This window comes from Prionailurus bengalensis, chromosome B3 (genome assembly GCF_016509475.1).
Source record: "Prionailurus bengalensis isolate Pbe53 chromosome B3, Fcat_Pben_1.1_paternal_pri, whole genome shotgun sequence".
Lineage (NCBI taxonomy): Eukaryota > Metazoa > Chordata > Mammalia > Carnivora > Felidae > Prionailurus > Prionailurus bengalensis.
Window position 1 is genome coordinate 125,599,929 of NC_057355.1, and position 13,406 is coordinate 125,613,334.

Here is a 13,406-nt window from a genome sequence, read left to right on the forward strand (position 1 = left end):
TAAATAGCAGAGACTAGGATTTAAAACTAGGCTTTGCTATGTGACCTTGAACATGTTACCTAACCTTGACATTTCATTATCTCACATGTGATATAGGGAAAATCTATCCTATCTCATTGGCTTGTTGGGAAGATTGAATTGAAAGCCCTATGCAGGGCCTGACGTAGTCATTGGCACATAATTGGGGGTGAATAGCTGTGCATTGAATGAAAATATACATTAGCTCAACCTGGTCAGTACATCTTATTTAAGGAGGTTTCATAAATATTGCATACACACTCAGACACATGCTCACAAAAGAGAACACTGAGTCTGTTTCACATAATTTAAAATTGTTAAGATTCCATTATTTGAGAAGTTAACTTGCTTACAAAAGTTTGCTTATCTTTCAATAATGTCCAAAAAAATGGCATGCCTCTCAATCTATTTGTGTTATATAAAAATTAGAAACTACCTTCATATCTTCTCATTAAAAACAAAGCCAGGTACATAGCTAAACCTTTGTGCAGAGGCTAGATGGCCTGCGTAACTTTTGCTCCATAGAAGTAGCGCTAAGAAAACTTGAAAACCATTATTTTTAAATAACCCAAGTACTACCAGCATTACTTCACTTTTGATTTGTTTGAACACCTTTAATGATTTGTTTTAATTCTATTCCTGCTTGGATAAATACATTTTACCTTGTATATTGTGGCTGTGACAGATAATGTTAGATGTTTCCCAGTATACCTTCTTTTCCACTTTCTTTTATATTTTTTACATTTTTTAAAATAAATTAAAAAAAAATTAATGTTTATTTTTTTGAGAGAGTGAGAGTGTGTGCGAGCATGAGTGGGGGAGGGGAGAGAGAAAGGGAGACACAGAATCCAAAGCAGGCTCCAGACTCCAAGCTGTCAGCACAGAGCCTGACACAGGGCTCGGACTCACGAGCCATGAGACCATGACCTGAGCCAAAGTCAGACAGTCAACAGACTGAGCCACCCAAGAGCCCTCCACTTTCTTTTAATAGACGAACCCACCTCTTCACACTCCAACCTTCTATCTCCAGCCCATTGTTTAGAAGCATGGCCTCCCAGTGCAGACTACATTTCCCAGCATCTCTAGAAGCTAAATAAGTTCCTGTGCTAAAATTCCGGGAGATGGAAGATGAGTGAAATTGATATCTTTCATTTCTGGGTCATCTCCTTAAATACTTGCTCTGTACTCTCCCCTGTCCCTTATTCTGTGGGCTATCGCATAGATGTGGTAGAGACCCAGGTTCGGTAACGCTGAAGAGCATGACATCAGTGAATGGTAATGCAGCAGAAAGGAAGGAACTTGCGTCCTTTAATGACCTAGAGGAGTCAATCTACTTCACCACCTGGATCGGCGGGACTGTAATGTGAGAAACACATTTCTATCTATGTAAGCCATTACCTTTGGGGTTTTTGTTGTTGTTGTTATTATAGCATCTCAGTCTCTACCCCACCTAATGCAGGGTTTTACCTTTTTTTTCAAGAAAAAAAAAATGGCTTCACTTGTGAAAATTGCCTGCAGGACTTAGGGGACAAACAGATTTTTGAAGACAAAAGTCTGATGTGTCAAGCTGAACTCTCTGAATGTTCATTATCATTCCAAGGGCTTTCCATTGCTCCTCACTTGATAACGGTATTTTGAGTTCTAATGGAGAATGCTTAATTGTCAACTTGGTTGGTTTTGATTAGGATTACACTGTGGTTTGCAATGAAGTAACACTTCTCCATTTATTTTAGTAACTCTGCTAGTGAGTAGTGTTTGACTAAACTAAAGACCCTTCAATTTGCCTTATCTCTGTTATTAGACTTAGCCACAAATTAGATTTTAAAAAATGGAGGGTCTCAAAAGAGAACGTCTAAAAAAAAATGGTTCACTAAGTTTTAACCTTGAAATAATAGTGTCAATTTTGTATACCATAACCTCCGATTTCCATTAAAACTTTTTAAATTTTTTTTACTAAAGGGCAGTCAGTATTGGAAATAGAAGTCTATTATATTGTTTTGCCACTATTGTGGCAAATGAGGTAAAACATGATTCAAGATTCTAATTTTGCATACCTTCAGCATAGGGTATTTGCGTCAGTGATTTTATTACTAGTGTAATGAATAGCTATGAGATGGCTTAGTTGTCAAAAATAAAGTCAATAAAAAAGATAGGTGATAAAAGAATTAGAGCATCAGGTGATGGTGGAATATAGCATAACATAGAACATATCAAAGTTATCATATATGGCCACCTATACAACTTAACTCAATCACAAATAGGACTGTTTTGGATCAACTGACTTGAAAAATAACCGCACTATTGAAATTTCAGTCACTTTGAATAATTCCCAGCTTCAGTGAAGCCAAATCAGTTTCTTCCCCTCACCTTCCCGGTAACCAGTGACAGCTGATGTAGTGGAAAGAACTCTTGGCTAGGAGTCAGGAAACTTCATTGCTAGGCTTGGCTTTCCCACTTAGTAAGTGTGAATTTGGGCAGGTCATTTAACCTTTGTGCAGAGTGATTATGAAGTTCAGAATAGGATCATCTCTAAGAAGTATTTTGAAAAATAAAAAGCTTATACAAATATACAATAGCATGTGTATGTGTGTGTGCATGTGTGCATATAAGAAAAACTAACATTATCAATAATAGCCACCTATAAATGTATTTGTTCATATACACATATGAACACATATCTACAGATATGTACATGTATATACGTAAAGGTACACACACATGGTAGCTAAATTAAAAACTTTTACTATTTAGGATTTGTGTCCTGGTTGCCTCAGAGTCAAGGCAGTTATAGATTAACACACAATGCCAACGTGCAATGAAGAACTCTGAAAAAAAGACAAAGTCTATGTAGATGACATTTAAGAAGTATCTTTTAGTGGAGTCCTCTCGCTCTTCATTGATGGTTGAAAGCAAAGCAGACGAGGAGACTTTTGCTGTAATCATAACAGGTTACCAATAATTTATTGAACACCTCTGAATTCCCCCACCCCAAATAAAAGAATCTTAACAACGACCTACCTAATCTCAAGGTTTCATCCATATCCTATTCCTCTGTCTCCCCTCTCTGGGTGATAAAGTTCATAGGCCACCTCTGCCAGAGTTTTCAGGAAGTAACATCTCGAAGGTGTCAAGTTCTCATAATGGAACACAGGGTACACATTAGGCTTGTACCCTAAGGTCAGTAAGACTGTTACTGTAACATTCTTTTGAACTTTTAGTGATCATCCAAGATTAAGGAACAAACTAAGAATCATGAGAATAACTAATCTTCCCCCTACCTAGTTCTACATCACCTGATAATTGTTGAGGCCCAATAACAATTCTAAAATAAATTCAAGTGAGCTACATTCCTGTTTATGTAAACATAAATAAATTAGGAATGAATTTCATTGTGAGGCAGAGGGTAATACAAGCATCTTGGATTCATGAGCTCAGACAATACCATTCTATTTTGAAACCATCCATCAATTCCCCTTGATCTTTAATTTAAAACAACCACAAACAGAGCATTGAATTTTATGGTCTCAGTCCTCAGTGTGAACAAAAAGATGTATTAGACTGCACTTTTAGTGGACAGATTAGCATTGATGGTCATCTATCTCAAATTAACACTCACAGAATAATCACTAGATTAACATTAGGACTAGCAAAAAAAAAAAATGGCATTTAAGATTTTCCCCCTCCTCCCCCACCTCCAGCCTTAAATAAAATGATAATGAATTTTACAATGGGTTAGAAATATCTGCACAGACGGTATGGAAACAAAGAGCAAGAGCTGATCATTGACTCACATTCTGTACTTTGTTCTCCTGCTGTGGTTTGCCTCATCACTTGACCAGAGCAATCAGTCCAAGACCATTTCCAGGCATTAAAATAATGCTCACAACTAAGACAAAAGTCTTTCAGAAGTTGGAATTTCTTCTCCAGACTAATACTTCTATTTTCTGATACTCACAAAAAAGAGTTCCTAAGGAAGAATTCTGCAGCAATGTATCCAAAGCTTGCCACCTTAGAACTGTAATGTGCCTTTCTTCTAAAGGAGACCTCCAAAAGCATTGTCCCACTTAGTATCACAGTATACTTGCCAAAGAGGCTGCAGGGATCACCAGCCCATTTCACAAATGGAGGCCTAAGTATTGTCCCGGCCTCTCTCCAAGCAGAGAGAATGAGAGGAAACAGTGACAGCCACATATTCTATGTATTTCTTGAATGTGCATTTATGAGCTCACATGTCAATGGCAGACTCCTTAAGCGGGTGCGGAATAAACAAGTAGAATACATTGGGAATGCTGGTCCTTGTGATTAGAATTTAACCCATTTCATGGAGCAACTGCAAAGGGACAAAGTGTATGCAAGTAAACATAGTCTAATTGACCCAGGACTCACCCGACCCTTCTTGTCCTCTTGGAGTTGCAAATACCTACCCCGATGGGCAGAAGTCAGCTAGAAAAGAGACAGCAAAGAGAGACAGAAGCCCCAAACTCCTTAGTCTTTATATGCACCCACCTCTCTATTCAAACATCCTCTTCACACTGATTGGCTTCTGGTTTTCTCACTGCTCCTTGCCTTTGAAATGTTCTCCACTCAGCAGCATGCAGGGTTAATGTCTCCAAATTCCCTCAGAGCATGTACGCATGTCCTGGGCACGTATGTGTATTTCCAGTGACCCAAAGTGACAGTCAGTGGGAGGTAGCTTCTTGTAACTCCTTTTCCTGGAGACTTGTCTCTCTCCCTTGCATGGCTGGCCTTGGCTTTTCTAAAAGGCTAAGGGAGGTTATCTATTCTCTTCACCCACAGGTTACAAACCATAATGTGGCTCTGTTTTAGAAGGATGGTCTGCATAAATAGCATATCACTGCCAGAAAGAAAACTTAGGTTCTATATTTGAACCCCTACCTTGTCTTCCAAATCAAACACCTCCCAAAATTATGAACCCATTGTTGCCTTCCTATTGGACACCTTCCTACTTAGGTCAACAATATTTCCTTTCTTAATATGATTTTCTCCCTTTTTTCTTCTTTATAAAAGTTTATTTATAAAGTTTCTTCAGACACAGTGGAAGCTATGGGTTGTTTTCTGAAAAGAAAAGAAAAGAAAAGAAAAGAAAAGAAAAGAAAAGAGAAAAGAAAAGAAAGGAAAAGAAAAGAAAGGAAAAGAAAAGAAAAGAAAAGAAAAACAAAAATGCTGTTATTCCTAGCTTCCCATACCATATTACAGAATGAGCATATGTGATTTTCAAGGAGTAATAACTGTAATAAGTTTTTCATTTCATCTTAATTTCTTGATTGCACAAATGAATATTCAGGTGAAATTCTGCCATAATAAGACAAGGGAGTTTCCAAGTTACTTTCTTGGGGTGAAATTTTATTATACCCATTATTGAATGAAAGCAAAAGAAAAGCTTAAGAATCATTCAGCTATGCATATACTTTGCTACTGTAATGATGTTTGCTGAAATGGCAGATATCCAATAGACCATTTTTTAATTCCATCATGACCATTTTTGATAACCAGAATGTGATAGCATGATTACCTATGTGTAAATTGAATTCTTCATCCCTGGTCTACACAGAGACTACAAAAACATATTTTTAAAACCATGTTTCATTGAATTTAACTGATTCCTGCTGAATAGATAAATGTCAACTTTTCCTACAGTGTTTTTTCCAGTGAAATTCAATTAGTAATGAGATTTAACATTTTCAACAATAAATTTATAACATGCTAAGTTTAATCTTTTGAAATCTTGCAACAGACCACTGCACTCCTTCTTCCCAATTTCTCAGGGATGGAGATGTACTGAATGTCCTCTCAGAATTCTCAAATGTTGAGTTATTTTTGATTCAGAACATTTCCACTGGTTGTCCTTGAGTAGACATGCCATATTATCACATTACCTTTGGAATCCCTTTAAACTGTGACCCACATTCTCAGTAAGGCAACTAGATATGAACACCTTCTTTTCCACTGACTTTTTTTTAAAATGACATCTCCCTTGAGTAACTGGTCACCTTGCAAGGTCTCAATTCATTGAGCTGAGTACATGTGATACATATTCCTATGAACTGTAGGGACTTTTGTTTGTTTTGCCTAACTTGGAAGTAACAAGAACTTTAATATCGCCCACATATTTGAGTTGTAAAGTTCACAATATTGTCCCAGACAATTTTATTTTTCAGTGTTTCTTGTACTTTCTTTACACCTTATACACCAATTACACATGCGTGTGTGTGCTCATATATCCACAGTTAAAGACTTAGGTTCTAGGTTAAGTCTCACTTAAATAATTCACAACTCAGCCTTGTGATAAAAGAAAGTTTTCATTAAGCTCTTAACATTTATTATTGTTCTCTGTAGATGCAGATCGGAGTGTGCAATCTTTCACAATAATCTTTTACACATGGTCTGTTGGAAACAATCCTGTGAAGTCATTGTCTCCTTGTCTTCACCTTCCCTCTCCGAGTGCCCAGACCAGTCTTTAGAAGTGTGTTTAGCTAACACAAACTTCTGTCTACTCCCCAGATATCTTCATTTTAATCAAGAATGAATCTTAATGAATTTCTAAATGGCAGGTTTCCAGATACCCATGAATGGGGTAGGGGAAATTGTGGTGGAAACATTGCCAGCGCTTTGAAAGGAAGATAGCAAAAAGAAAAGTGGCAAAATGCATAGTTTTCAATTTTAACAAGCAAAATTGTACCAAATAAAATTGTATTTCCATACATTTTTCTAATACTTACCCTGCCAAGTGGGTACTATTATTATTAACCCCAGGTTTACAAATAAGGAAGCTGAAGCTCCTAGTGTTTCATGATTTGCCCAGGGTTGGATAGCAGTGAAGTGGCCAAGCCAGAACTCAAACCAGGTCTATGGATGCCAAGCCCACCTACCTGTGCCTTCACATTTTACTAGACTTTGTTAGAGGCTTGAGTGGAGGGTGAGAGCTCAAAATCTCCAAGTATCAGCTTCAAGTAATTTAATTTGTACAGGAAATAATGTTCAGACCAGAAGATACCTATGGAGCATCTAAAAATGCTCCTCCTTCCATCTTTTTAAACCCAAGGAAGATACAAAACAGAGAAAACATGGGCTTAAAGTCAGAAAGCACTGACTCAAATTCTGTTTCAGGTAGTTATTATACTGGCTCTTACATTATAATGGCTTGGGTAAAATTAGTTGTTTGGAGCCAGGTTCTTCCATATAAGCAATGAATGTAATAATATCTACTCCATCAATCTACTGCAAGGATTAAGTGAAATAAACCACATGCAAGTTTCAAGGTGAGTGCCTCACTCCTAGTATGAATTCAATAAATGGTCCTTCCGAAAAACCATTCTTTTACCCTTCCTTGCATGGAAGGAATGGTCCTGCTTTCATCCATTGTCATAGTTTATTTACAATCTTTAGCTCCAAAAGAAGATGTTTTTCAAGTCTATAACAACATATTCTTTTTTTATGCTTATTTCTGAAAGAGAGAGAGAGACACACACACACACACACACACACACACACACACACACAGAGTGTGAACGGGGGAGGGGCAGAGAAAGAGGGAGACACAGAATCCGAAGCAGGCTCCAGGCTCTGGGCTGTCAGCACAGAACCCAAAATGGGGCTTGAACCCATGAACCATGGGATCATGATCTGAGCCGAAGTTGGATGCTTAACCGACTGAGCCATCCAGGTGCCCCACAATATTATCTTAATGATCACTGGACAGCAGCTATACCACCATGGCTTAGAGCATAAATTCTAATTCTAAATCCTAACTGCTGGTTTAAATCCTGGTTCTACTCTTCAAAAGTTGTATAATGGTAGCACATTTGCTCAATGCTTCTGGGCCTCATTTTTCCTATCTATAAAATAGGGATAATAATAGCACCTACCTGGTGAAGTTTTATAAGTTAAATTCATTAATACAAGTCAAGTGCTCAGTATAGTGACTGGCAACTAGCAAGTGCTTTATAAATGCTAGCTATTATTATTAACCAAGCAAGTAATAGAGCTAGAACACTCATTCTCAACCAAGGGCGATTTGGCTCCCCAGGTGACATTTGACAATATCTGGAGATATTTTTGATAGGTACAACTCAGTGATGGGATGACATCTAGAGGGTAAAGGCCAGGGATGCTATTAAGCATTCTAAAATACCTAAGACACCCCTGCAACAAAGAAATAACAGTCCAAAAGTCAATAGTACCAAAGTTTAGAAATACTGAGTTGAGAAAAACCATTCTTGGCCAACAGAGATCCTGAGATATTTTCCCAGGGGACATAAGAAGTCACTAATCAAATATTGCTGGAAAATCAAATAGGCATACAAAAACCACATCCTTTTCAATGTCAAGTAAGCTAATATTGGAAAAAGTCAAATGGTTATTGGCTCTATGGGACTATAACACTTCAGTATGTCAGAGTTATGTTAAAATACCCTTTCAAAAGAGTAATATTTATTTCTTATTAGAATCATTACTCTAAAATTCATTGAATGAAAATTCAGAAAGTGCATAACCAAGGATGCACAAGGGCTTCAGATACTGCAGGTCCCATAAAAATTAATGCTCACAAACTTAGCGGGATTCCTTCCCCCACAGGACCCAGCAAGAGATCATGGTCTGTTTATAGTGGATACCGGGTAGCAAAGAAAGTGGGCATGAATTTTTACGCTCCTTTGTATCTTCACCTTCCTCAACCTTAATTACTTTGTGGGCGATGGGGTTATTTAAAGAAAGATAAATATGAAACTCTCAAAGTATCTCTTTCCTCACAGTCCTAGTGTCTCAGTGAATTTAGTAGGATCTCCAGTTAGGGAGGACTCCTTATCAATCCTCTCCGTGACTTTCTCTGTATGTCTTCTAGCTTGAGTTGAAGAGGGCATGTTGCCAGAACATGCCAGAACTAAGTAGGCCCAGGGGATGGTTTTTCCTTACTAAAGAATAGCCTTCACACTCTGACAAGGAAAATGGGAAGCTCTCCGTAAGAAGAACTGTTGGTCCTGACTTTCATTATTTGGGACTTGATGGCTGGTACTCAGAGAACTAGAAAGTTACAATGAGGTCTCTTCTTCCTCAATTCTTGGAGGGAGATGCTGCTCAAACACAAAAAGCTCTTCCAATGAACAGAAGATACATGAAGAGGTATGACTCCTTTTTAATGCTTGTAGGTGAGATCCAGCAGAGGTTCATATGTGTTTACGATGGACTTGGTATTGACTGCCATATAAAGGGAGGACTCTGTATCATTCTGATTTTTTAAGGACTTAAATATAATTTATTGTCAAGTTAATAACATATAGTACATACAGTGTGCTTTTGGCTTCGGGAGTAGATTCCCATGATTCATCACCTAAATACAACACCCAGTGCTCATCCCAACAAGTGCCCTCCTCAATGCCCATCACCCATTTTCCCTTCCCTCCAATCCCCCACCACTAATATGTACATTAGTGCACAAATGTATCAGGTCTGAATCCCCAGAACCTGTAAATGTTACCTTATTTGTAAAAAAGCATTTTGCAGATGTGACTAAATTAAGAATCTTGAGATGGAGAAGATTATTTTGGATTATCTGGCTGGGCCTTAAATGTAATCATGAATATCCTTATAAGAGAGAGGCAGAGGAAGACTTGACACACACAGAAGAGAAGAAGGCCATGTGACCAGGGAGGCAGAGACTGGAGGGAAGCAGCCACCAGACATTGGAAGGGTCAAGGAAAGGATTCTCCCCTAGGGCCTCTGAAATAGGTGGAGCTCTGCCAACACCTTGATTTCTGTCCAGCGAAAATAATTTCGGACTTTTGGCCTCCAGAACTATGAGAGAATACGTTTCCAGTGTTTTAAGGTTGTGGTAATTTGTTTCGGCAGCCACACAAAACTAATACAGTGGTCATGACTGTGGATTCTCTTCTCACAGACCTCCATCAGTCTAACCTAAGTGGGAAAAAGGAAGTGGGGAAGAGGAAGAAGAATGAGAAAACAGAAGGCAAACAAGAGATAAAAGATCCCCAAATCCTAAACATCCTAAAATGTACAACTCCCTGCAACAAAGAATTATATTTTTATACCCCCTCCAACACTTTGTACAGGGCTGATTTGTAAGAGTCCTGTGGTGACTGACTACCTACTATTCTATTCAGTAATACAGATGGTCTCATCTCCTTTATCTCTACCTCTTATCATATTGTACAATGATGACTGATACTGAGAATTATGTCCCTGAGTCATGCTAGGTCTAAATCATAAAAAAAAAAAAAAAAAGACAAAATTCATTGTCTTGCTGGTTAAAAAAGTCTACTCATGCATTTTAGAAAGATTTCTAACTGGAAGAGTTGAGGCCAGAAAGCATTTCTCATTCAACCTAATTTAACTCCAAAATGCAATTAACAGCAACTCCTCAAGTCCCAAATACTCACAGCATCTGAAGATTTATGTATTACCAGAAGAGTCACAGGTTTATCCTAAAATATACCTGAGAGTACCAGCTTTCTCGCATTTATTTCCCAATGTATGCCAACTCTTAGCATAAAAGTAAGCTTTTTTATATAATTGCTTATATGTCCTGGCTTTAAATTTCCCAAAGGAAAGTCTGCATTTTGGGGACTGTTTATAATTTTCATATTGCTCATTTGCATCCGGCATAACTGAAATTTAAGTTCAGTTCAGCAAATCAACCCTCAGCAAGTGATAAGATAACTAGCCAAGTGCAAGCCATTATGTGCACACATGGCTAAAGAATCTCATCAAGGACCTACGACTATTTGTGAGTGTCCCTCATGATTGCACATTTTAATGTGCATTATATTTTGTTTTTTAACCTTAAAAAGACGTAAGGCACATTGAGGCATTCCCATCATGTAAAAGTAGTTTATAAAAAACACATTCCACGAGTAAGACCCACACTCAGAAAATGGAAATAAATTAAGCAAGTGAACAAATTAACATACCTCCAAAACAGAAAACCAAGACTTAAAATATTGTACACCTTAGTGAAATAACAGCTGCTCTTATTAAAAACCATATATTCCAGGGAGAAGCCAAGATGGCAGAAGAGCATGGAAGCTGTTTGTGTGTCTCGCGTCCATGAAATACAGCCAGACCAACACTAAACTATCCTACACACCTAGAAAACCGACTGGAAGATTAACACAACAATCTGCACAACCTGAACCACAGAATTCAGCAGGTACGCGACAAGGAGAGCTGAACTTGGGGAGCAAGAAGCCCCGAAAGGTAGGGAGCCACTTTTGCGGATGGAGAGAGGACAGAGACTGGGAAGGGGGGGGGAGCATACAGGAAAAGCACCCCTCCCCAAAAGCAGCTGGAGAGAAAGTGGAAAATTGGAAATAGCTGCAGGGACTAAACTAAAAAGGGAGAAAGGAGAGAGGAGAGGGTTTAAATTCCATTAAGACTGTAAACAAGGGGAGCGCAAAGGCTGCAACTCCGCATCTCCATACCTGGAGGTACTCTGGTGAGAAGGGTGAATCCCCAGGAACAGAGTGGGGTCCGGGAGGTTCTCGGGCCACACGGGGAAAAATGGTCCCACTGCTGGAAGGACACTTGGTAGAGACTGTTGAAGCCACCTGGTCCCAGCAGACCCCGGAAGACAGCCACTTTCGCTGGTGCTGGGGCAAGGTTGTTGAGGGTGAAGCCTGGTGCCAGATGTGTGCTGCAATTTTCCATGGTCCCTGAAACGCTGAGGCTACACTGTCTCGCGATTTTTTTGGAGGGGGGGGGGGCTGGCACCTGGCCAGTCTCGGTGCACTGGCAACAGCAGGGTCCAGCGGGCGTTCCTGGGTACAGCCGACTTTCAGCCATTGCTCGGTGAGACCCTCCCGCACAGGGGTGGAGCGGGTCAAAGCCACAGTCCTTCAGAAGTAAGGGGCCGGGGAAAACGGCCGCATCTGAGACAAAACTTGGGAGAGAGGTACCGCCTGGGGCCTGGTCACTGAGAGTGGAAAAGCGGGGAGTGGATGACAGCTGAAGACGAAGGACCGGCGCGCGATTGCTGATCTGGGAGAACAGACTGGGTGGCTGGAGGGCGCCATTTTTCACCGCTCCCGCACATGCGCATGCGCACCAAGGAGCACTTGCAACCATCCACCTCAGTAGGCTAGCAGCTCCATCTAGTGGAGAGCGGAGCTGTTACACCGAGCCCCACCCAGCTGTGCCATATTCCCTCTTCAAGAACACAAGCCTCACCCGCGGCTTAATTTATGGACTACAAAGAGCTACATTGACTGACCTCTAGGGGAAAACGAAGCAATTTCAGTCCTACTTCAATCTGTTAGCAGGTTCATCTATTCAATTTTTTTTCCTCTCTCTTTTTCCTTTTTATCTTTTACAATTCTTTTCTTTTTCTTGAATACAGAAAGAGAAAAAACTCATTTTTATTTTCAACTTTTATTAAAAATATCTGTCTTTAATTTTTATTGCTATATTTTTTACTTTTGTGTAAATTTTTTCAAATCCTACTTCCATCATTTTATTTTAGTCTACTTTGGTGTACTCACCTTTTCAAATTTTCAAACAATTTCCTTTATTTTCTTTCTTTTTCTTTTTTTCTCTTTTTCATTTTTTTCTTTTTCTTGAATGCAGAAAGATAAAAACTTCATTTTTACTTTCAATTTCTTTTAAAAATATTTTATTTAATTTTTATTACTATATTTTTTGCTTTTATGTAAATTTTTTCAAATTCTATCTTACTCCCATCATTTTATTTCAGTCTACGACAGGGTATTCACTTTTTCAAATTTTCAAATGATTTCTTTTTTTGTATTTTCTTTTTTTATCTTTTTTCTCTTTTTCATTTCTTTATTCTTAAATACAGAAAATGAAAAAATTCATATTTTTTCTTTTTAATTTTTATTAAAAATATTTTCTATAATTTTTTCTACTATATTCTCTACTTTTGTGTATTTTAGTCTACTTTAGTGTATTAATTTTTTCAAATTCTCAAACGATTTCCTTTATTTTTCCTCTCCCCCACCCTTTTGTTTTTGTTTTTATTTCTCTAATCTGTCAGACCACTTTCTACACCCAGACCAAAACACACCTAGGATCTAGCATCATCTATTCGATTTTGGTGTGTGTGTGTGTTTAATTTTTAATTTTAATATTAATTTTAATTTTATTTTTTTTAATTTCAATTTTTCTACCTCATTAATTCTTTTTCTCCCTTCAAAATGACAAAACGAAGGAATTCACCCCAAAGGAAAGAGCACAAAGAAACGACAGCCAGGGATTTAACCAACACAGACACAAGCAAGATGTCAGAGCCAGAATTTAGAATCACGATAATAAGAATACTAGCTGGAGTCAAAAATAGATTAGAATCCCTTTCTGCATAGATAAAAGAAGTAAAAAAATAGCCAGAATGAAATTAAAAATGC